Source organism: Petaurus breviceps, unplaced genomic scaffold (genome assembly GCF_028583685.1).
Source record: "Petaurus breviceps papuanus isolate PSGF00001 unplaced genomic scaffold, PetGlider_PUasm1.0 218, whole genome shotgun sequence".
Classification (NCBI taxonomy): domain Eukaryota; kingdom Metazoa; phylum Chordata; class Mammalia; order Diprotodontia; family Petauridae; genus Petaurus; species Petaurus breviceps.
Genome location: NW_027185872.1, coordinates 6399156 through 6421633, shown reverse-complemented (window position 1 = coordinate 6421633; position 22478 = coordinate 6399156). Strand labels below are relative to the sequence as shown.

General features: G+C 46.9%; 1 long non-coding RNA gene across 1 annotated transcript in view; it reads right to left on the bottom strand.

The window, feature by feature from the left end:
• Nucleotides 1–6636, bottom strand: part of LOC138166011 (uncharacterized) — a 233810-nt gene extending 227174 nt beyond the window's left edge. Inside the window, exon 1 of the long non-coding RNA XR_011169519.1 lies at nucleotides 6582–6636. This is a non-coding gene — a long non-coding RNA (uncharacterized lncRNA). The remainder of the gene's footprint in view (nucleotides 1–6581) is intronic.
• Nucleotides 6637–22478: the final 15842 nt, after the last annotated feature.

Below are 22478 nucleotides of genomic sequence, written 5' to 3'. Positions count from 1 at the left end.
TTCTGACAGATGGACAAATGGCTTGTCAGTCCCTTTCTTGGTGGTTAAGGTCACTTATTTACATTTGTCCCCGAGTTCATTTTTCCTGATACAAAAGCACTTGTACTCCGTTAATCTACTTTTTTAATTAGTTGCAATGAGATATACTGGACTGCCTTATTGGAAACATAATATCCTTATTGGATTATTGGGCGCCATGTTGGGAAATGTATAATGGTTCAAAGCTGCTGGCAGTGCTTAATGAGATTTCCCACTTTGCTTTCATTCATTTAGCCTTCACTCTTGTCAATAGGGCTTACCGCCTGTTTAAATGAGCTGGCATGAAATAGATGTTAGAAAGAGAGGAAGCAGAGAGGGCCCTGAGCTGTCGCTGTTGATTGTCCTGTGGATTTTAGACCATCTTTTTATTCAGTCCCAATCCCTTCCTCTTTATCGCGTTGTGTGGCCTGTCATAAAAGATAACATTGAGGTTTTTGTTGTCTGCTGTCAACATGCAGGCTGAGCTTATGGAGCCGACCAGGAGAAAGAGAGACTTCAGGGGATCTGCAGCAGCCTCTACTGCTCTTTCTGTCAGTTCTTGTTAGAGCCCAGTTCTGGGTCGAGTTGCCCACTCCGTGGCTGGAGTTTGTATAAATGCATTTGGGGCCAAGGATTCAAAAGCTTCAAGAGCCCCTAAGCATTCATCAGGGACCAATCAGTGGAGAGCTACCCATCCTCATTGCTGATGCAGACATATTTCCCAGAATGCCCTCTCTTCACATTGACAAAAACCCTAGGTGATGAGTGATGGCTTTGGAGGAGAGCAGCTTCCTTTGCTTTTTCTTTTTGACAATCAGATTTCTTTATCTGGGCCAGCCACAATCCCAGGGAGTTAAAATGTTACTTGACTATTCATGCAGTTTGAAAATAGAGACTTAAAAAACCCCAGCCCTGGTAATCCAGATGTTTTATTTGCATTCATATATCCAGTGGGTTGTTTGGCATCCTTGCTCCCTGAAGATTACTGGGGCTGTTTGTATGCAGGGCCGTGTAGGCATTCTCAGGGTATCGGCGACATTAAACAGAAGGTTAAGGCAATGGCATGTTTTTTTTTTTGTTTTTTTTTCTTTTACTTTCAATATCTTAACAGTGCAGGGCAATGTAGGCTAGACCTTGTACATGGAAGGCACCACCAGGAGTTTTGGGTTTAATTGCTTCAGATAAACTTCTATGAGCCCAACAGTCCTTAGCTACCATTAGCATTTTAAAGCAAATTAAGAAAACTTTTCTTTCCACAATTTAGGTCACAAATCCTAATGTAACCACCCAGCGCTTTCTTTTCCTGGAATGATGAAATATGCCCATTAACAGCAGCACTACATGAGACCTTAACCATCTCCGCTCTTTATGAACATCTTATAAACTTCGGCTGATTTTAATTCTGTTGCTGGAGATAAAGTGAGAGACAAGCTGCTTTCTCTTAGGCAGTCTTTCCCTTTTGATCACAGTGTTTTCTACTGTCCTTCAGGTCAGTTCTTGGTTCTCCCCTCAGTACAAAAGGTAAAACAATGTTTTAGTAAACAGTTTCAGGTAGGGAGTTCAAGAAGACTCTCTACCATTGGAACTGTCCAAAAGTGGAATGGAATGCCTTGGGAAAGAGTGGGCTCCTCCTCACTGGGAGAAAGTCTGGATGACCTGCTTGCCAGGGGTGTTGTAGTGGAGACTACGGTCCCTTCTCATTCTGAAATTACTTTTGGGATTCCAACTGAGGAAATAGGAAGGGATAGTGAAGTCTATTTCCTTTTGGCATAATTTTTGTTGTGAATTGTAGCTGAGGTCAGAATATTGGACACATTGGCCTTTAACCCTTCACCATTACTTTAAGACTATAGGTATAAATAGACAGTATATTTGCTTCTCTCCCATGTATTAAAGAATCAGCAAAAAATAGTTTTCTAGTATAAGGAAGACCTCAAAGCCCTTTGGCATAAGACTCTCTCCAGTGATGGAAAATGATTACTCAAGGCTTTGCAGATGCATGAGGGGTGGGCAGTGCTGGTGAGAGCTTCAGAAAAGAAAGGTCTTGATCTCATTTCCACCTTTGAGAAAGAAAACCCACCAATCCATATTCTCTTTAGGAAGAGATCTCTGAAGGGAAAGAAAAGAAGCTGACATAGAGGAGCTGTCTATATCTCATCAGAGACTTTAGGGAATTTCCCCTTGGTGGAAAACTTGGACACACATTCTCTCTCTCTGTCTCTCTCTGTCTCTCTCTCTGTCTCTGTCTCTCTCTCTGTCTCCCTCTTTCCTCTCTGTCAGTCTGTGTCTGTCTCTCTCCCTCTCTCTCTGTCTCTCTCTCTCTGTCTCCCTCTTTCCTCTCTGTCAGTCTGTCTGTGTCTGTCTCTTTCCCTCCCTCTTTTCTGTCTCTCTCAAATATCTCACAGCTGGTGGTATGACTCATTCACTTTGTGTATTGTCTGGAATACTCCCATCTGTATAACTTCTTTGATTTCTGATTGCTATTGGTTTGCACAAATGGGTTTATTTATTGTTTGTTATGTGTGGTCTTCATGTAACTGGCTTTTGGTGGGAAGAGAGTCAGATCTTGGATATATAGCATGGGCCACATCTTCCCTGTTGAGGAACAGACATCAGGAACTTAGCTTGAACCTTAATGTTATTTCCCCTATGCAAGTAGTATTTAAGGGGAGAGGAAAGACAGAATTCTAGCCTAGTATTTCCTCTATGAGGAAAGCAGAGTGGGCAGCCCCATGGCTCTGATCTCTTGTTTCCCCTGATGATAAGGATCAGTCTCCCTTGGATAAAGGTGGATGGAGAAGGCTCTAGAAATCTCTATGCTTGCCTCTCTGTAAGTCACATCTAGCCAGACACAAACTACCTGGGCAACACTAATACACCCACTTACAATAGCATCTAGTAATGGGAAAGACTGTAAGGCTCAGATCCCTTATTTCAGAGATGACAGAAGCACTGACCATGTTCCTTTCCTGCTCGAGAAGCTTCAGTGGCCCTTTCTTCCCTCAAACATCAAATACAAACTCCTTTGGTTGTCTTTAAAGCCCTTCACTACATGGTGGCCCCAGCTGACCTTTCCAGACTCATTGCATATTCATTGTTCCCATCACACAATCAATGCTTTCACCTGCCTGATTACTTTGTTCCTTGGATGTGCATCCCCTTCTCTTGATGTTGTACCTTTGTCCCGGCTATGCTCTATTTCTGGCTTTCTCTCCCTTCCAGGCTCAGCTTTCTTCTGGAGATCTGTCCTGATTCCCCCATTGTTAATGTCCTTTCCTCTCCTCCATTTGGGGCGGGATTTACTTCCGATATATTTTGTGTACTTCTGTGTATGTATTTGGGGGAGGGGTGTTATGTTCCCTATCTCTACCTCAATGGCCAGTATAAGGGAAGAGTTTTGTGGGAGGGTCTCCCACCTCATGCTCATCTCCAGGTCAGTCTCCATTTACTTTAGGAGAGAAAAGTGGTCTCTCCATTCCAGGAGAATCATTCTCATGCATGGTCCTCCCCTTCACATCCCAGTGATTTGGAAAGCCTGCATGTCACCATCCCAACCCCAGTCCTTCTTCCCCTGCCTCTCTCTTTCCAAATCTTTCTTTCACAATTCTCATTTCTTTTTCCATTTTTCTTCTAGTATCCTTATTTGATTTTTAAAGTAATTTTTTAGCTCTTTGTTAAATAAAACTCATTTCATTTTTTTTTTTCCCCTGGAATTCTGGTTGTACATGTGCCCGGGCTGTCATTGTTTATGATCTTTTTATATTTTCTGCAATTATGTATGAGCTTCTGTGAGCCCTTTACATTTTCCATATTTTTGTGGGGTGGAATAAAGGCTATCCCAGATTTGCTATGTATATCATTCACTCAAATGCTTATGTAGAATGTGGGCACAATGTTGTCCACACATATGTGAACTTAGGATATATTCTGAAATTTTTCCAGTGTGATATCTGAATGGGAAAGGGAAGAACCTACTATGTGCCAGGCATTGAAAGTGCTTTACAACTATTTCATTGGGGAAGAGCACAGTGAACCAAAGAGAGTGACTTGGGGGTGGGAAGATCTCCTGCCAAATCAGACCAATCCATGTAAGTGGAGGGTTGATGTCATGGCTTACGTGTGCTATCAGAGACAACCTGAAGGGTAGAGTTCATAACCTAAGGCTGGAAAAGGACAAACAGATGGAGAGTTAGAGACTTCTAGGTGCATGGAGAAGATGCACTGACTGAGGGAAAAGAGTAACCAAAGGCATGTGCTTTGCCTCTGAGAAAGGAAGGGGTTGGCACCGGGGGTGCCCATTGATGGGGCATGCCACAGCTGCCTGCGGAGTGAAGACACGAACTCAGGGAGCAGAACTGACAAGGGGCACATGCCCTCCAAACAGAAGAGAGGGCAGCCCAGATTCTCTCCATGGATGCTGCATGGCCACTAGAGAGGCTGGCCAGCAAGTGCAGCGGAATAAGCAAGCTTTCCATGACTGCCTCGAAGGGTAAAGGTGAAGAATGGGAAGGGGGGCAGGTGCCAAAGCTAGGCCTCCTGTCAAGTTGATCTTGAGTCCCCATGGGTATGACACTGTGTGCTACAGATCCTGTCTCTTCCTAAGCTTCATGATGGGAAAAGCAATGAGCTCAGAGCTGAGAGAACTGGATTCTGGTTCTGGGTCTGCCAATGTCCAGAGGCAGGACTAGAGCCAGGTCAGCCCCCTCCCCCATGGGTCTTGGCTTCCCCTCTGTACAATGAAAGGGTTGGACATCGAGAGCTCCAAGGTCCCCTCCAACTTTTTGCTTCTTTGCTTTTTGTTTGCTCTCTTTCTCTAGAGAAGTGCCTTCTCAAAAATTCTGACTTGGTTTCAGCTAAAGTAAAGGGAAAAGAAATTTATTTACACCTAGGCTAGGAGAGTTAAAGAATCTAGGCCATGCCCTCACAGAGATGACTTGTTAGCGGGGCCAAGCGCTTCACAGAATGTGGGTTTTGAAAGGGCTCAGGTACTTTGGTTCAACCCTGACCCAGAGAAGGTTTCCTGTCCGCATTCCTGACAGGCGCTGAAGGACTTCCTTAAACTGGAGCCCGCCTTCCCAGGAAGCCCATCCCTTTGTCTCAGTAGCTCTGATTGACTGGAAACTTTCTTCCATTGGGCCTGAATCAGTCACTGTGCCATCTCTAACAGTTGCCCTCTTAGGTCAAAGAGAATACAACTCGTCTGACACCAGCATGAGAACCCTTCAGATCCTTGAAAACAGTCTTCTCCCTGCAGGTGCAGGATGCACTTTGCTTTAGCTTGTCATCATGGGGAATGACCCCAAGCTTTCATTTCATGGCCACTCTCTCTGCATCCTTCCCAACATGTCAGCGTCCTTCTTAAAATGGGGGGCCCAGAAGTCAACAAATACAGTAGTCCATATGTGTTCTACCCAAAGCAGCTTGAGAGTGTAGCTCTGTGGGTCTGGCCTCAGACACTTCCCCGCTGTGGGGCCCTGGGCAAGTCACTTCACCCTGTTTGCCTCAGTTTCCTCATCTGTAAAATGAACTGGAGAAGGAAATGGTGAACCACTCCAGTGTCTTTGCCAAGAAAACCTCAAATGGGGTTACAAAAAGTTTTATGTGACTCCGATGACTGAAGAACAAAGTTCTACCAGGGTAGGGGAAAGTGGGACTCTGACCTCTTTGTCCCCTCTGAAGATTGCCTGAAATATCATGAGCTTCCTGGGCCTCTGTTGTACACTCACACTGACTCACCTTGTGTTCTCAATTCACGAAGACCCATGGCTTCATATGAACTGCTGTCTAACTAACCATCCCTCCCTCATTATACACTTGGGAGGCTCACAGGATGGGGTCCTAGATGAGGGACCTCGGTGACCATGGAGTCCAACCCCCTCATCTCAAGGAGGAGGAAACCAGGGCTCAGAGAGGTCAGGTGACTTGCCTAGGGTCACTCTGATAGCAAAGCCGGGGGTCAGCTGTAGGTACTCAGATCTTAAACACAGTACTGTACCACATGGCCCATATTGCTTGCACTGGGATTGTTTTGGGACCCAAATCTTATGGCCATAGCATGTCTTTGAGATGGTCTTCCAAGAAATGGAGGGGCTGTGATCTGCATCTCTGGGGTCCTGGGGACTGGGGACTAATTAAGTCACAGCCTTGCCAATTAATCAATCAGTAAGTGTTTCTTTAACTCTAGTAAGTGCCAGGCTTTGTGCTTAGCACTGGAGATACAAAGGCAAAATAATGAAACAATTTCTTTCTTCAAGGGGCTGTAGCAGCAAGCACCCCGAGCATCCTCAGGGTTTGCTGCCACCACAGGTTCTTGGATCTGCTTTGATAAAGGAAAGCAACTCAAAACGGGTTAACAAGCTTACTTTAATCAGTCAAACATGTATCGTTTACCTAGTTCAGGGGAAAAAGGTCAGCACCCTGAACTTCAGAATACACAGACAGAATTATCAAGACAGAAACAGATCAAGTAGACAGATTTCCAAATTGTCCAACCATTACATCCATACCCAGTCAACATCTGGCTTTCAACATCTGGGTTTTTTCAAAGCCGGGGGGCTCTCAACAACGGTTTCCCAGAATTCAGATCAAATCACAGAACACTTCTCAAAGTGAGCCCCCAAAACAAAGCTACACATCAGGGCTTATATAGCCTTCTTCTGGCTCAGAGAATGTAACAACCTTCTGGACCCACTGGCCAATCAAGAAGTATCTACTGAAAAACAAGCCTCCCACCCCAGGCTCCAGGTGCACTTTAGCCTAGGGGCAGGGAAGATCTTTAAATTTTCATTTCCATTACAGGGGCTTACATCCAAACAGAGGAGACAACATGCATGCATATAGGCATATAGGCATGAAGTAGGTGCCCTGTGACCTTGGAGAGGAAGGCACTAGCAGCTGGGCAGTCAGGGAAGGCGGCTGTTGGAAATCCCTCTCTATCCGGTGCTAGAGAATGGGTGATGGACAGTTGGGGGTGGCTTCAATAATGATCCCCTTCCACCAGAGATCCCCTAACCAGCCAATTGGATGTAATCCATCAGCTGATGGGGAGTGAGCTGTTGGATTTGACCAACAGGTGCATTGAATCAAAATGGTGAAACTGCCTGAGCCTTTGGCTTCCACCTCAACTGAAAAGATATCCCACCACACAGTGAAACATTTAGTTATCATAAAGACTCAACAAGGAGTCAATGGAAGACACTTTTTTTGGGGGTGGGGGTGGAAATATATCAAATATTTTATTAATTTATTAAATCATTCCATTATTTTTAAATTTCTTTTGAAAATTTTTTTAAAGCAATTGGGGTTAAGTAACTTGTTCAAGGTTACACGGCCAGTTATTTCTGGGTGTGGTGCTGAGTATCTGAGCCCGGACTTGATCCAGGTCATCCCGACACTGGAGCCGGTGCTCTTACTCGCTGAGCCACCTGGCTGCCCCTTTCTTTTGAAATTTTATCTCTCAATTACATACAAATGAAAAGTTTTTAATATATATTTTTAATTTAAAAAATATTTATTCAATTTTAGTTTACACCATTCAATTCCACAATCCTTTGAGTTCCAAATTTTCTCCCCCATGGCGGCACGAGATCCAATATAGGTTCTACAAATACCTTTGCATTAAATATTAGTCAGGTTGTAAAGAAGATGTATAACCAATGGAGTGAACAATGAGAAAGAAGGAAAAAAAAACAACACAAAAAAGAGAGAGCAAGGAGTTTGCTTTAATCTGCATTCAGACTTTGTACTTCTTTTCTCTGGATGTGGATGTCCCTTTCCATGATGAGTCTTTTGGAGTTGTCTTATAACCTTGCAATACTGAGAAGAGCCCAGTCTATCTAAGTCAGTCATCACACATATGATGTGTCTGTAATTGTGTATGAAGTTCTCCTGGTTCTGCTCTCCTCACTCAGCATCAATTTATATAAGTCTCTCCAGGTTTTAATATTTATTTTTTAACCTTTGAGTTCCAAATTCTCTCCCTTCCCTCATTTTCCCTCTCATTGAGAAGGTGTTTGTCACCACCAAAAGCTGATATAACTATTTTTGTACATGTGGGTCCTTTTTCCTTTGATTTTTTTTTTGGAGGGCAGCTGGGGTTAAGTGACTTGCCTGAGGTCACACGACCAGTTTTTTGTCTTAAGTGTCTGAGGCCAGATTTGAACTCAGGTCCTCCTGACTCCAGGGCTGGTCCTCTATTCACTGAGCCCCCAGCTGCCCTCCTTTTTCCTTTTCTTTGATCTCTTTGGGATACAGACCTAGCAGTGGTATTGCTGGATTAAAGGGTATATGACACTATCACTTTGTCACAGTTGCCTTGGCCTCTGACTCAACTCCCTTTACCAAGGACATGGAACTGAGGAATGGAGAGCATTCTATGACTCAAGGAGAAGATGTTAAATTACAACAGGGGAATCGTTTTACTTCTGGATATGTTTTAGTTAAAGACACAATTACACAGCCTTATCGATTGCCTGGAGTTGGTAGAAAACAATAAGTTATTGGTTCCCTGAGAGGTTTGTGTCAGGGAAGAGTATGAATCACTTCAAAAATTATGACTTGGGGAGCAATGAAAGCTTTCAAAAAGAAAATCAACTTGCTAATGAAGAATGAATATGAGATTGGGTTTTCATGCCACTTTGTTTCACCAGACAGTCTGCAATGGTGGGGAGAGGGAGCAGAGGCCCTAGTCAGGTGAGCAGCTTTGCCAGAACTCTCTAAAGATGAGAGAGGCATTACAAAAGTTAGTCAGGGGTCCTGAGACCAATGGGAGTCAAGGTCGGGAGGGCCTTCTGTGAGAGGAGTCCTCACGCCCCAGTGTACATTTACATAAATGTAGATCATATAGGGTCAGGAGAGAAGGCGCTTGTCCACTGTGGAGATCACCAGCAGGAGGGGCTCTTTTGCTGGTTATGAAAAGGTTAAGCCTAGTTTGACATCAGTCACGTAGACACAACCTGACTATGAACTTCAGACCCTGGTGCAGACACTTGACAAAGGTCCTCCGCCCTTTGCTTAAAGACCTCCCATGACAGGAACCTCATGCCCTTCTGATAAGGCCCATGCTATATGACCTAAGACTTGGGGTCTCTGGGCAAGACCCTCTTTGCAACCAGGGGCTAGGCTTGGGGACAAAGACTTTGCCTGTGAGGACTATGGCAGGTTTGGACATGTTGGTAATAAGATGAAAGGTAGAAGCTGAATGATGAGGGTGCAGCCCTTAAAGGCATGATACCAGCTCATGTGCCAGGTCTAAGTAACCTGAGGGCAGCTTGGCATCGTGGAGAAAGCCTTGGACTTGGAGTCTGAAAAACCTGGGCTCTATTCTCACCTTGGGCATTTATTTAGTGGTTATGTGACCACGGTTGAGTCACCAGGCTCTGGCTTCCTCGTGTCCAGAACAGTTCTCATAATACTACTAGTTCTCAGTTCGGGGGTGGGGGCAGGTTGTGAGCCTCCAATATGCAGTGTACTTGGCAGGTGGCATGTTTGTGCTCTGGGAGAGGTGTGGAGGGAGCCTGGAGGGCCAATAATAATAGTAGCAAGCACTTCTCTGGTGCTTTCGGGGGTAAAGAGTACTATATATGTGCTCTCTTGCTCAATATGGATTTAGATTTGTTGGAGAAAATGTTTTTAGCAATCGAGATTGGGAAGCTCCTGTGTCTGCAGCTGGCTCTAGATTAGATTGAAAAGGGAAATCTTTGGCGAGCTATCCCAGGATTTGTATTGAAATGCTACCTTTGATGGTATTAACCTCATCATCCTGGGCAGGTGCTGTTGAGGAGCTCAGAGAACAAAGGATTCAGAGTCAGAGGACTTGGGTTCAAAATCTGCCCTCACACTGATTGCCCAGGCTGCTTCTCTTTCTGACCCTGTTTCCTTTCTGGTGAAATTTGAGGATCTAACGATCCTCTGACTCCTGTCCAAGGAGAAATGGGCATGTGCTGAAGCCTCCAGAATCAAGGGAGTGGAACAGTGAAAAGCCCTTTGGGGTGGGGGCTGGGGGGGCAGAAAACAAGCTGAGGGGTGTCTGAGGTGATTTCATCTTGCAAATGTTGCATTTCTTGAGGTGATTCAGTCCAGGAAAGCAGCCAGATGGGAAATGATGAACAATGATGACCATTAAAACCACTTCTTTCAGATAACATATTGAACTTCAGAAAGATTCTGGGTTCAATGGAAATGTTTTCACCTGGGATAGGCAATGGTGCCTGGTGACACTGTAGCATAGGGTGGATTAATCAGATTATTTAGCATTTCAGTGCAGAAGTCTTCAGATCACCTCTGGGTGATCATTTCTTGGGTATATTTTATAGAGGATTCTTAATCATGTTCAGGCTGAACTAAAAGGTATCTAGATTCCTTCTGACTTTGAGATGCCAAAATTCTAAAGGACCCTGGGGAGGGGTGGTGGTGATACAGGTTGGTTTTGAAGTATAACTAGGGTAGGGAGATAGGGACTTGGTCCCAGGGCACTGGAATTTAGAAGGTACAAAAATGTAGCTCAAGCAGGAAGATCTCAGATAGATCTTAGACACTGGCTCAGTCATTTAGGTAACTAATTCTGCTTCCAGTTCAGTTGTATTTGTCTCCATGTTCCTTTGTATTATTTTCATATCACAAGTGACAAAGTTGATTTCAGAACACATTTTGTGTTGCTTGACTCAGACCCCCAAATGGTGAGTTATGACTCTGAGAGAACCTGAAAGGTACTCTGAGAAAAAAAAATATCTGGAAAATAAGACAGAATTGCAGGTTGGCTGTGGGGACAGGGCAGGCCTATAGAAAGGTAGTTAGGAGACTGGGGGAGGGGATCAATGGGGGGATACACACAATTTCATCCCAGGTTGACCTTGAGAGAAGATTGGGAGCTAGAGAAGCAGGAATGAATTACAAGGTACAGTTCTTTTTCTTGAATTTTCACTACCTTCTAATCTATAATGCATTTTTTTCCATTGTAAGTAACTTGATGAAATCAGAAAATTTTCCAAAAGAATTTTTCTTACTTTTTGACAAATTTGTCCTATTTATGCAAAGTTAATGGGTTTAAAACAATCTTTAAATCACTGCCTGATTGCACTGGTCAGGGAGGAGTATCCTCGTGTCTAATTTTTGCATAGCAATGTAGCCAGAGAAATGCCTCCTGCTGGCTGCTAACGGCTTATTTCACAAAGTCCCCCTGGCCAGACTCGGACTATTATGAAAATGAAGCAGGGGGTCGAGCCTGGCTGGAGCAGGTTTCCAGTTAAATGTTCAGGCGGGTGATGAGACTCAGCAGGGCCACTGCCAAAATCGTTTTTGGAAAATTTAAAAAAAAATTCAGGGGATGGAGCGGAAGGAGGCGAGAAAATGCACAGCCTGCTCCATGATGACTGTGTCCGCACTTGAACTGAGAGATTTCTGGCCAAAGAGAGCCCTGAGGGCCAGATTCTTACTTAAGCTGAAGCAAATCCAGTCCCTTTCACAGGTCTGGGGGCTTCTCTGAAAGCAGAAAGCCTTGTCCCCTCCTGCAGGGCACAGAGCATGAGCCGCAGCTCTGTTCTGGGGCCCATTCACTGCCTGCATGAGCAGAGAGACTGGCCCATCACGGAGACACCAGGACGTGTTTTGACTAACGGATATGGGCCTCGGAGGCAGGAAAAATTAGGTTTAAGTGCCCACCCTGGTCGTCTGCCAACTGTGTCATCCTGGGCAAGCCATTCAAACTCTCTGGGTCTCAGTTTCCACACCTATGAAAGGAGAAGGTTGGGCTGTGTCACCTCTCTCTTCTCCTTCTGAAACAATGATCCCATTATACAGATGGTGAAAAGGCATTCTGAAGTGTTTTAATGTCTTCTCAGTCGATCAACAAGCCAGGCACTGTCCCAGGCACACCAGGGCAAATGCGAAATAGGCCCTTTCCTTTTAGTGCTTACGTTCTACCAGCCCAGAGAGATGCAGGCTATACAGGTGTTCAGGACGAATGTCCCAAGTTCCTCTCTCACAGACGAGCCTTAGGTCTTAAAGCAAGCCTGCAAATCCCTCTCATAGTTCCCTGAGTCCTCAAGGGGGACATTCTCTTCTGCTATTTGTGTGAGCCCCCACTGGGGTATTCTTTCCAATATTATCAGATGAGAATCAATATAGTCAGCCAAGGTACTTAGGCAGCAAAGTAAGGACAGTGAGTACAAAACATCTCCCTAAAAGTCTGTGAAACCTTCTCACATGTATGTGCAGAGTCTAGAGGAGAGAGGGCTCCAGCTTAGAAAGCATGTATGATACAGGGCTAACTGTGTCCCCTGCACAAGAAAGCCTTTTCTTCACTTCATGGAATTCTCAAGAAGCTCCCCTCAGATATGGTGTATTTGTTCTCTGTTTTGTTCGACTGGGCCCCTTAGGGAGCTTCAGATCTATCTCTAGTCTGTTCTTGGCTCTTGAAGTAGCCACTGTTGCCCCCTGATCCAGGGATGTCTGACAGACACCGTCGGAGAGACAGGAAGTCTAATATCCCTAGGCCCTCCTCCCCCAATCTTGCCAGGCCCTCCTCCAGCCAGAAGAGGAATGGAGAAGGAGATACAGGCCAAGGTCAAATCCAAGGCCTCTCCTTCCTCCCCTTTTCCTCAGATAACTCCTCATTAAGGATTGTTACTAGAACACCACACTTGGCCCAAGCTCTCTGATGACTCTGGTTCTGAACCAACGTGATGATTTGTAGAGGATCCCTAAGGGGATGTGACCACATTTCCCCAGTCTATCTAAACAGGATCCCTGTGTGACTAGCCAAGGGCTTGGCCTGGGATTGACTGGTCGATTAACACTAAAGCCTGTGATTAGGATGGATTGCTTTCACCTGGTTAAGTGTCAAGACATCTCACCACTTAGGGGGGAAGACTTGGCTCAGCCAGTCAATCAACACCACCGACACTGAGATGAATGAACGCAGACCACCCAGAGTCAATATTTCCGCTCAATAGCCGGGCAGTGCAATAGAGGAGACAACTCTAGGCACTGGGACAGTCTGGGCATGCTCCAGTTACATTCAGGGGCTCAGAAAGTATTTGAAGTTGTTATTGCTTCCCAGAAAGTGGAGAATTCTGGCTGAAATTAGGACACATGTAAATCGGTTCTCCCATATTCCCAAGAGCCTTCCAGTCCAATGGCACGTGGAGTGCCAAGTAAACACAGGGGCAGGCCGTGTGCTTGGCATACATGAGAAGACTTAAGATGCAGTTTCTAGAGCTCCTCTGGCACTCAGAGGTGGGGGTGGTGGTGTCCCATGGGATCATGGAGCCAGATCCCTTGTCTCCTAGGCTTTGCCACCCTCCATACCATCAACACAGGAGGGGTTTTGTCTGAAGCACCTACTGCCTCTGCCCTGTGGATCTTCTAAATAGAAGGACCTGGGCATAGGGATGGGAGGATGTTCTTAGATTGTGTCCCTTTTTTTCCTTGTTGGCCTTGGTGAGAAGGGAGACAGGCAAGAAACAGCCCTGGCTCTATGAAAGAGAGGTGGGGAGCAGGCAGAATGCCAGTCGCAGGGGCAGCAGTAAGAAGTAGAAACAGGAAAACCAGGCTAAGACCCAGTGGTGTCTCCACCCAGGTGCCAAGTGGATGCCAGAGGCATCTCTGCCCCAGAGCATCGATGATGCCTAGGAGGCTCCTGAGCCAGAGCCCAAACCCGGGCATCTGTGCTGAAAGCCTGGCTACGTTGGGTCACAAGAACATGCCTGTGTGCAGGGATCTTGGGCAGGAGGGAAACCTGGAGGTGATGCTGGTTGGACACCTCAGTGATTTTCCTTTCTTGTCTTATGAGGCTCAGGAAACCCTCCCAAGGACCCTATAGCTGTATCTCTGGACTAGGAGTGGGCCGCTGAGAGTCACCACCCTTAAAGAGAGACCATGGCAGCAACGAGAAAGCACTTTCTTTATTCTTGGTCTCAGATCTTTGGGGTTGTCTCATTTTTTCCTCTCCATAGTCTAGTCTCATCATTTAAGGAAAACCTAACGAGTCATGGAAAGTCATGCCCAGTCTGTCTGCTGAAAGGTAAGCCAAAGGGCCAATGAGATGATTGTGCCCCCCTTCACCGATCTCTTGAATTCATGTCAATGAAGAAACATTTGGTAAGTTCCTAGTATGTGCCAGACACTGTGGGAGTGCTGAGAATACAAAAACGAAAAAGTTCACCATTCCCTGATCTCAAGGAATTTATACTTTACTGAGGGACACAACACACACACGCAACAACATAGAAACAAGAGTGCAGAATTAATGCCAAGCCATTTAAGGGGAGAGGAGAGAGGGCTGTCAGCCGAGGGAGGCAGCAAGAAATTCATTTAGAAAAGGGCATCTTGAGCTGTGTCTTGAAGAAAGTGAGGGATTCTGTGAGGTGGAGGTAAGAAGGGGACACGTCCCAGGCATAGGACAAAGGCCCAGAGGCAAGAGATGCATGGGGCAGTGCGAGGTCAGTGTGGCAGGGGCAGATAGGGGAAAGGCAGTTTGGGGCCAGGCTGTGAAGGCCTGGAAATGCTAACCAGACACTTCCATTTATCCACAGACATTAGGGAGCCACTGGACTTTGTTGAGTAGGGGAACAATATGGCCAGATCCACACTTTAGGAAAATCATTTTAGCAGCTGAGTGGAGAATAGATTGGAGAGGAAATAGGCCAGCTAAGAGGTAAGGAAGGCCTGAGCTAGCTGGTCCCCATGTGAGTGCAGAGGAGGGGACATTTGGTAAAGATGGCAGGCGGTAACATCGTCATCTTGAAACTGATTGGCTGAGTGGGTCGAGGAAGACTGAGGAGCTGGGGATAATGTTAATAATCTGCAGAGATGATGAAAGCCATGGGAGCTGATGAGAAGAAGCCCGGAGCAGAACCTTGGACAGCACCAGCAGCTAGGGAGGAACCAGCGAAGGATGCCTAGAAGGAATAGTCAGACAGCCAGGAGGTGTGCCAGGTGTGCCAGGAAACTCAGCAAAGAGAGTGTATGTGGGAGGGGAGGTGGGGGCACAGGGTCCAGTGCTGCACAGAAGTCGAGAAGGATGGGGCCCAGTGGGGAGCACCAGGTTGGACAGATAAGATATAATGGGGTGGCTGGGGTTGGCCAGTGGGAGCCCAGTCTTCATGGGCACATACAGACTTCTCTGCCTGATGAAGCCCCCATGGGGACTTTCCAGCATGTGCAGCTGATGCCAGTCTGATGACCATGTGTGAAGAAGGCGGCTTGGAGGCTGAGTGGGATTGCAAACCATCCCAAGGCTCTGATCAGCCAAGGGGATTTCTTCATCCTACACGTTGGACCTTTGAGCAAAGAGGATGAATTGCTGGGGCTCCCTACAGGTGGGAGAGAGGCCCAGAGCCTGCCCTTACCCAGAGCCTCTCTCCCTGCCATGAACATAGGTCTCTGTTCTTTGGTATTATTCTTTCCTGCTCCCAGATGACATTGTGTCTGATAAGGTTGCGACTCTGTGTGCTTTAACAGTTTGCAATAACAAGATCGATCCCAAACTGCCTCACCTTTAATTGCTATGTCTCTCTTTCTCTGTGTCTCTCTCTGTCTTTCTCTGTCTCTCTCTCCCCCCTATATCCATATCCAGGTAGAATATGTATGTATTTAATTTTATGTGTATGTATTTATTTATTTTGGAGGCAGTTGGGGTTAAGTGACTGGCCCAGGGCCCCACAGCGAGTAAGTGTCTGAGGCTGGATCTGTGCTGCAGGCCTCCCGGCTCCAGGGCCAGTCTCTACACTTCACCACCAGATGCCTCTGTTGTATTCATTTTTCCAGGTCTTCATTGTGTCTCCATTGGATCGCAAGCTCCTTACAAGTAGGAATCACTTCATTCTTTTTATTTGTACTCATTGCACATACCTGGAACCTAGCTGTATTTCATAACTCTTTGCTGATTGGTTGGCTGGAGATACCAGAGAGATGAGGGAGGCTGGGGTGGGCTCCAAGCTGGCAAGGAGTAGCCTTGGCACAGAGAAGGACTGACCCTCTGTCAGATTCTAGGGAAAAGAGGAAGGGAGAGGAGACAATGCCAAGGGTTTTGAGATGAAGAGAAGACAGAGCTCATGGGGACCAGCCTCTATTTTCCCAGTAACATCGGAGGGGAAATCTTCAGTTGGAGAAGGGCAGGTATGGAAGTTTTGGCACAGTTTTTGTGGCAAGTGGGCAAGGGCTTAGTTACAGAAATGTTTTCCTTCGTGCTGATCCAGAACAACTGGGCTGATTTTATTCTCCTATTCCGCTCTGTTCCGTTGGTCCTATCAATCAATCCAAAAATATTCATGAAATGCTGTGGGCCAGGCTCCAAAGACAAATCTGAAGCTCTGCCTGACCTCGAGAAGCTTACGTTCAGCTGGGGGAGTCACCACAGGCATAAACAAGCACAAACACAAAACAGACAAAAGCGACCTTGGCTGGGGGGGGCGGTCAGGGATGGAGGGCAAGGGACCAGAAAATGCCTCCTGCAGAATAAAGTTAGCATTAGAGTTTGAGCCTGAAGGGAACAGAGCCAAAATAAGGGGGCGTTCCTCTGTCTACATCTCTTATCTTGGGGGGGCGCTATTTTGCTTTTCTGACTGGCTATTGTTCCAGTTATGATGGTGGCTGTGCCCTGCTCCTGTCTGGTAGGCTGATCTGGCCTCCCCATGTAAGTGGAGAGCACCCCTGGGTGGGCTTTCTGCCTGGGTTCGGGAAGAGGGATCTCACTACATCCCCCTTTGTTCCCCACACTCCTATCCATTCAATGCATTGCGTGATGTATCCAGTCTCACTTTCATGTTCAAACTTCCTTCCTTCCATAGCCTGAGTCCCCATGGCCCGCCCGGCTTGGACAACAGTCAATTACTGCTTTCGTTTTTTCCCTGGCCGTTGGCTTGTAGGCCGTTCCAATGCTGTAGTTTGAGGAAAATGAAGCATCTGCTTGCCCTGAAATGTCCCACCAATGTAAATGAAGATTTATTGTAGCCATTTGCACTTTCCACCAGGGGGAATTTTCTGCTGTGCGAATCCAAGAATTTCCATTTGTCCTGCCTAGTTGATCTTCCCTTTCTTCCTCTGAGACATAAAATGGGAGGATTTGGACAAAAGGAATGTGAATTCTCCCCATCCTTCTGGAGCTGCAATGGTCCTTGTGGCCTCTTTCCTTTGGGGAGAGGCTCCACCGACAAATGCATCTCCCAATTCTGACCATGCTGGAGCTTGGGCTGGGTACCACAACCTTCCTTTTACCATGAGCTTATCCTTAAATAGTCTGGAGCCAGAATGCACTTAATTGGATTTGAGCCACAGCTATGATCATACAGGGAAGCCCAGGTGGTGGGAGGGGGAAATGGAGACTGCTGGAGGGAATAAACCCTTATTCCAACAATTCACTTTCTGGAAGCACTGAATCCAGGCAGCACTGCGGTCCAGTGAGCCTTTCCAATCTGTTGTCCTCATATCTAGTTTTTGACTCCTTTGGGGGTATTGACTGGCATGAGAGAACACTCTGGGAGGCGAGAACAAGAAGATGAATCCTCTGGGTGATGTTCCCAATGACCAATACAGACTTGTCATCTGCAGAAGCTTCAAGGTTGGAGACTCAGAGGATGTAGACATTGAAAAGGAAGCTGATAGAGACCTGGCAGGGGCAAGAACCTATAAGGTCTGGGGTCCCTTCTGGAGGAGTGTGTCCTGCAGGTGTGTCAGAGGCTCTGGCTGGGAGACCTGCACAGTGCAGGTCTCTGGCCTGTTCTGTAGATGGTGACCAAACCGGGAGGAGGCTTTGTGAAGACATCAAGTGACCAATCAGTCAGCACCAGACACTGGGGAGACAAAGCAATCATGACATGGAGCCTGCCCTCAGGGAGTGGACATTCTGTTGGGGATGACACTCTATACACTTACACACAAAATCTATTCAGAATAAATTCAAGGTAGGTTGGGAGGGCAGGAAAGCCTTCTCCAGGTCTGGCATTCTCCTTGGCCTTTAGCCCCGGCCAACACTTGTATGTGAGAACCAGGTCACCCCCCCTCAGTGTTATACACTGGGGTGGGACCAATCTTCTCCCTCTCTCTGACAGTCTGTGAACAAAGGCTGGATGACCACTTGTCTGAGACATCAGGTGGGGAGGGGGTTGGACTGCATGCCCACTGAGGCCTGTCCTATGTCCTCCCATCCATTTCCTGTTAGGTATTGGGGGAAATGCCATGAACACAGGACACTCTTGGCCTTGTTGAGCTCACCACATGGCAAGTGGCTATGGGACAGCATGGTCAATCCAATTTTGTACATTGTAGAGTTTTTAAGAGCCATCCTGCAGGACCGGAACATGTGGATCGCATGGAGGAAGAAGGGGACATTTCTACTGGGAGTGCTTGCATTTAGCCAGAACCTTGCAAGGGCCTGAAGAATTCAAAGCGCAGGGATCCAACTGGAGCTTAGAACACACGAGGTTGTATGGGATGCACTTAGAACCTGGGTGGGGGGACAGGAGGGACACCAGACTGTAGGGGAGGAGTCTGGACTTGCTTGTGTACCTGACAGGCAGCTCTTTTTGGATGATTTTGAGTGGAGAAATAATCTGGCCAAAGTGGAAGGATGGGTGTGAATGGAGAGAGACTGCACAAAGGGAGGCTAATGGAGGCTGCCAGGAGAGGCCAAACCCTGGGTAATGAAGATCAGGGTGGAGGAAGTAATAGAGGAAAGGACTGGGATAAGAGATGCTGCCATCTGGGTGTGGAGGGCAGAGCTTGTCCCCTGCGGCTCCCACCCAAGCTTTCCTCAATGCATTTCTCAGTCCACATAACTAGCCTTTGGCCATGATGTATGGAGTTTCAGGTCAATCATTAGGTGGCAGATTTAAAAAAAAAACCTATAGCTAGTCAGTCAACAAACCTTTATTGGGCACTATGTGCCAGGTACTGGGCTAAGACTGGTTGAGGGGAAAATCAAGATGAGAGTGGACAGCGCCCCCGTCTGATCTCCAAGGAGACATGCCCCTCTGAGGCCGGGCAGGGGAGTGAGGGAGGGGGCAAATCAATGCCTCTCTCGTTGGAACATTTCTTCTTTCCCATGACAAATGGCTTTGGAAACTTTCTTGCTGATGCAAATGCTCACTGCCCAATTGCCCTCTAATAATTTTGATTAATTGTGATTAATCAATTCATGCCTAAGACTCATTTACCCATGCAGTAATCAGCTCATGATTCAAAAGAAGAGGGGAAGATGTTATCAGAGGTGAAGATTTCTAGTGACTTGAGCTGTGTCTATGGGATTCCTAGCTTTCTCAGCAAGGCTTTGGGAATTCTGTCTGCCCTGCTACTATCTCTCTCTCCAATAAGACAGAATCACCTCAATCAACAGGCAAGTCAGTCATTGTCTATTTAGAGACCCTTCTGTGACCTGAGGGGTGACACAGTCACCTTTAGGCAGCAGTAGAAACACAGCCCTTCTCTGGTTCTATCTCTGGATTGGACCATGTCCATTCATGACACTTTCCATTTCTGTTCAAAGCAGGAAGCATCTCCCATTTCTAGCCTTGAAATCTCTCTTTAAAACAACGACTTCTCTCTCATCTCCCTCTACATAATTTGTTGAGTCATAGGACAAAGATCTTGAGCTGAAAGGGACCTTGGAGTCATCTAGTCCAAGACCCTCATTTCACACATGGGGAAATTGAGGCTTGACTAGCCCAAGGGCACAAGGGAATAAGTGACTCATTTTTCAGACTGTCCCTGGAATTCATCCCTTCCTTCCTCATTTTACTGATGTTACTTTAGGTCGTAGCCTTTCACCAGTGTCTTTCTGACCTTGGGTAGTAGACCCCTGGGTGGTCTCTCTCCCTCCAGGCTGCCCTTCTTCAATTCATTCTCACTGGAAGAGATAGCCCTGGATTTCCTGGTGCCTTAGAGGGATTCTCCTGTCCATGGCCTTGACCTCTGCACCCTTGCCAAGCCCCACTTGTACATAGATACCCCAAGTGGGCATTTCTACCCTGCTGTTGGGAACTGGATACCACTCATGGAGCCTGAGATGGGGCTTGGAAATTGTCATTCCTTGTTTCCTCTCAGCCTGGAATGCCTGAAGGAAAGAGGAGTCTAGGCTTGGCTTTCCAGATCTCTCAAAGGCCATGGGCACTGTGCAGAAGTGAGCTAGCTGCCTTGAGGTGGAAGTATGAAATCCGGGTGGCTAAGAAGGGTGGTGAAGAACTTGGGGTGCCCCAGGCAGCCTATGATGGAGAAAGCTTCTTCCTGTCCTCCTGGCCCCTGAGGGGCAGTGTCAGCGTCCCCTTTGGGTGACGTGGGCCCCTTTGCTCCCTTGTGCCTGGGTGCCTTACGTAGGCTCCGAAGCCTTCACTGGTGTGAGTGCAGTGCTCTGAACCGGGAGAACTTGCTTTTTGCTCATTTGGTCTGTCTGGCTCTGTTGTGAAACTTCCCCAAGTCAAAGGCTATGGGGCTCAGCCAGCCAGCCAGCCAGCTCGTCTTCCACAAACATCCCTGATGCTGAATCCCTCCTGTGCTTTGTATGAAGGAAGCTTCAAGAGGGGAAGAAGTGGTCTCTGTTTCTTCCTATTCACCTCCTATGTGTGGGACTTTAGCTTTTTCACCATGTAAGTGAACGGGTTAGGCTTGATAAAGAAAGATGAAGGAGGGAAAGAAAACTTTTATGTTTTGTGCTGAATATGTGCCAAGCTTTGTGCCAAGTGCTGGGGATGCATTTTTTTTTTAAAGGAAACTGACTCTGCCTTCAAGGAGTTTATTTTCTGTGACACATTTTCAGCTCATTTTTTCAATTAACAACATGTTTTTTCCTCTCCCTTTCACCTCTCTCTCCACTAAAACGTTGTAATCATTAATTAATAAAGTTATTGTAATCAACAAACAGAGTCAAGACAAATAAAGGTCCATGTTGGCTATGAAGGTTCTGACCCACTGTTAAGAAAACTAACCATGTAGGAGAGAGGCAACCACAGAGGGGAGGTTTGGACTGGGTGGGTAGAAAGGCTCAGCTATGGGTGCCAAGGCAGGCAGATGAGGACATGGCTTGGGTGGATGGCTGGCCAGGGTATGAGAGGACACCAACGTGCAGGAATCTCTTCTGTCGGCCTCTTGGGCTAAGGACCTTTTCCTGCTGGTCTCTGAGCTCCAGAGGGTGTGTGTAAACAGTTACCCCTTCCCACAGTTGGGAATGCCCTTCCTTTTTTTCCATGAGTACATTGCCTCTGAAGCAAACCTGTGCCCAGGATGGGGCTGCTTTCTTTTGTGTCTTCTTTCCTTTGGTACCCAGCTTTGTGAGATCCAGGAACCAGAGTATCAGCAACTCGAGTGGTTGCTATGGCAACAGTGGCAGCCAAAGACTGGCCTAGAGGGAGTCACCTGGAGAAAGAGAGAAACCGCTGGGAACAAAGGAGCCCGCTTGGCATTGATTGGGCTGCACTGAGTGAGGGTGAATTGTAAGCTGGGAGTGAGAAGCCTTCTTCCAGACGTCTTAACAAGGTCTGAACACTAACCTTCCAAATGATCGTGACCATTCTGTGATTCTTCACCGTTTAGCACCCTCTTTCCTGTGAGGTAATAAAACTGCCCTGCCAGGACCAAACAGTCAAGGGGATAAAGAGGAGGCTGACGATTGACCCTGTTTGACAGCGGAGATCCGGGGCTGGAGAGGAGTTCGCTGGCTCAGTAAGAGCATGGCACAAGGATCATTCCGTTCAAGGAGCATAAGCCCCAGTTAGCCGATGAGCACCTCCAGCTGTTTGTCCCTCGCTCCAGGGTATGGCAGAGCCACCAACAGGAGCAAGACAGTAGCCAATGAGGCTCCGAGATTTCACCTGCATAAGCACATGTCACAAGTCGGCCTTCTCGGCACCTAGCGATGGGCCTGCGCCCATTGAGAGCACTTGGTGCCTGTTCGTTGGACTGAATGTATCCTTATCTCATGAGTACCTGACCAAGAACACTTTCCACAGCGTCCCCAGCGGGCGGTCCTCTCCCAGGCCGCTGTTACTCACATAAAACACTGGCCAATATTTCCCCCTTCCTCCCGCCGCCCCCAGGCTTTCCTTACCTTGCTCAAACATGCCCAGCTCAGCTCCCATCTCTCCGAGGCTAGACCACATGATCCTTTCTCTCACATCTGCTGCTTCTTACCACCCCAGCTTCCTTCCAGGCTTAGCTGAAGTGCTCAGCCCCAACATCCCCTATCCGTGAGTGACTCAGCCTCAGAAAGTCTTGGTCATTTTGTGTGGCTCCTACATCATTTCCCTCTAATAGGATGCAGACTTCTTGAAGGAAGGGTCTATTTTGTCTTTGTTACTCCAGTACCTAATGCAGTGCCTGGCTTAGAGTAGGAATTTAATAAATGTTTGGTAAATGAATGAATGAATGAAGTTCCTTTAAACAGTCTTCATACGGTATGAATTGAAGACTCTTTCTCATCCTGGATGCCCTCTGCTGGATCCTCACCAGCTTAACCAAGTCCGCCTAAAATGAAC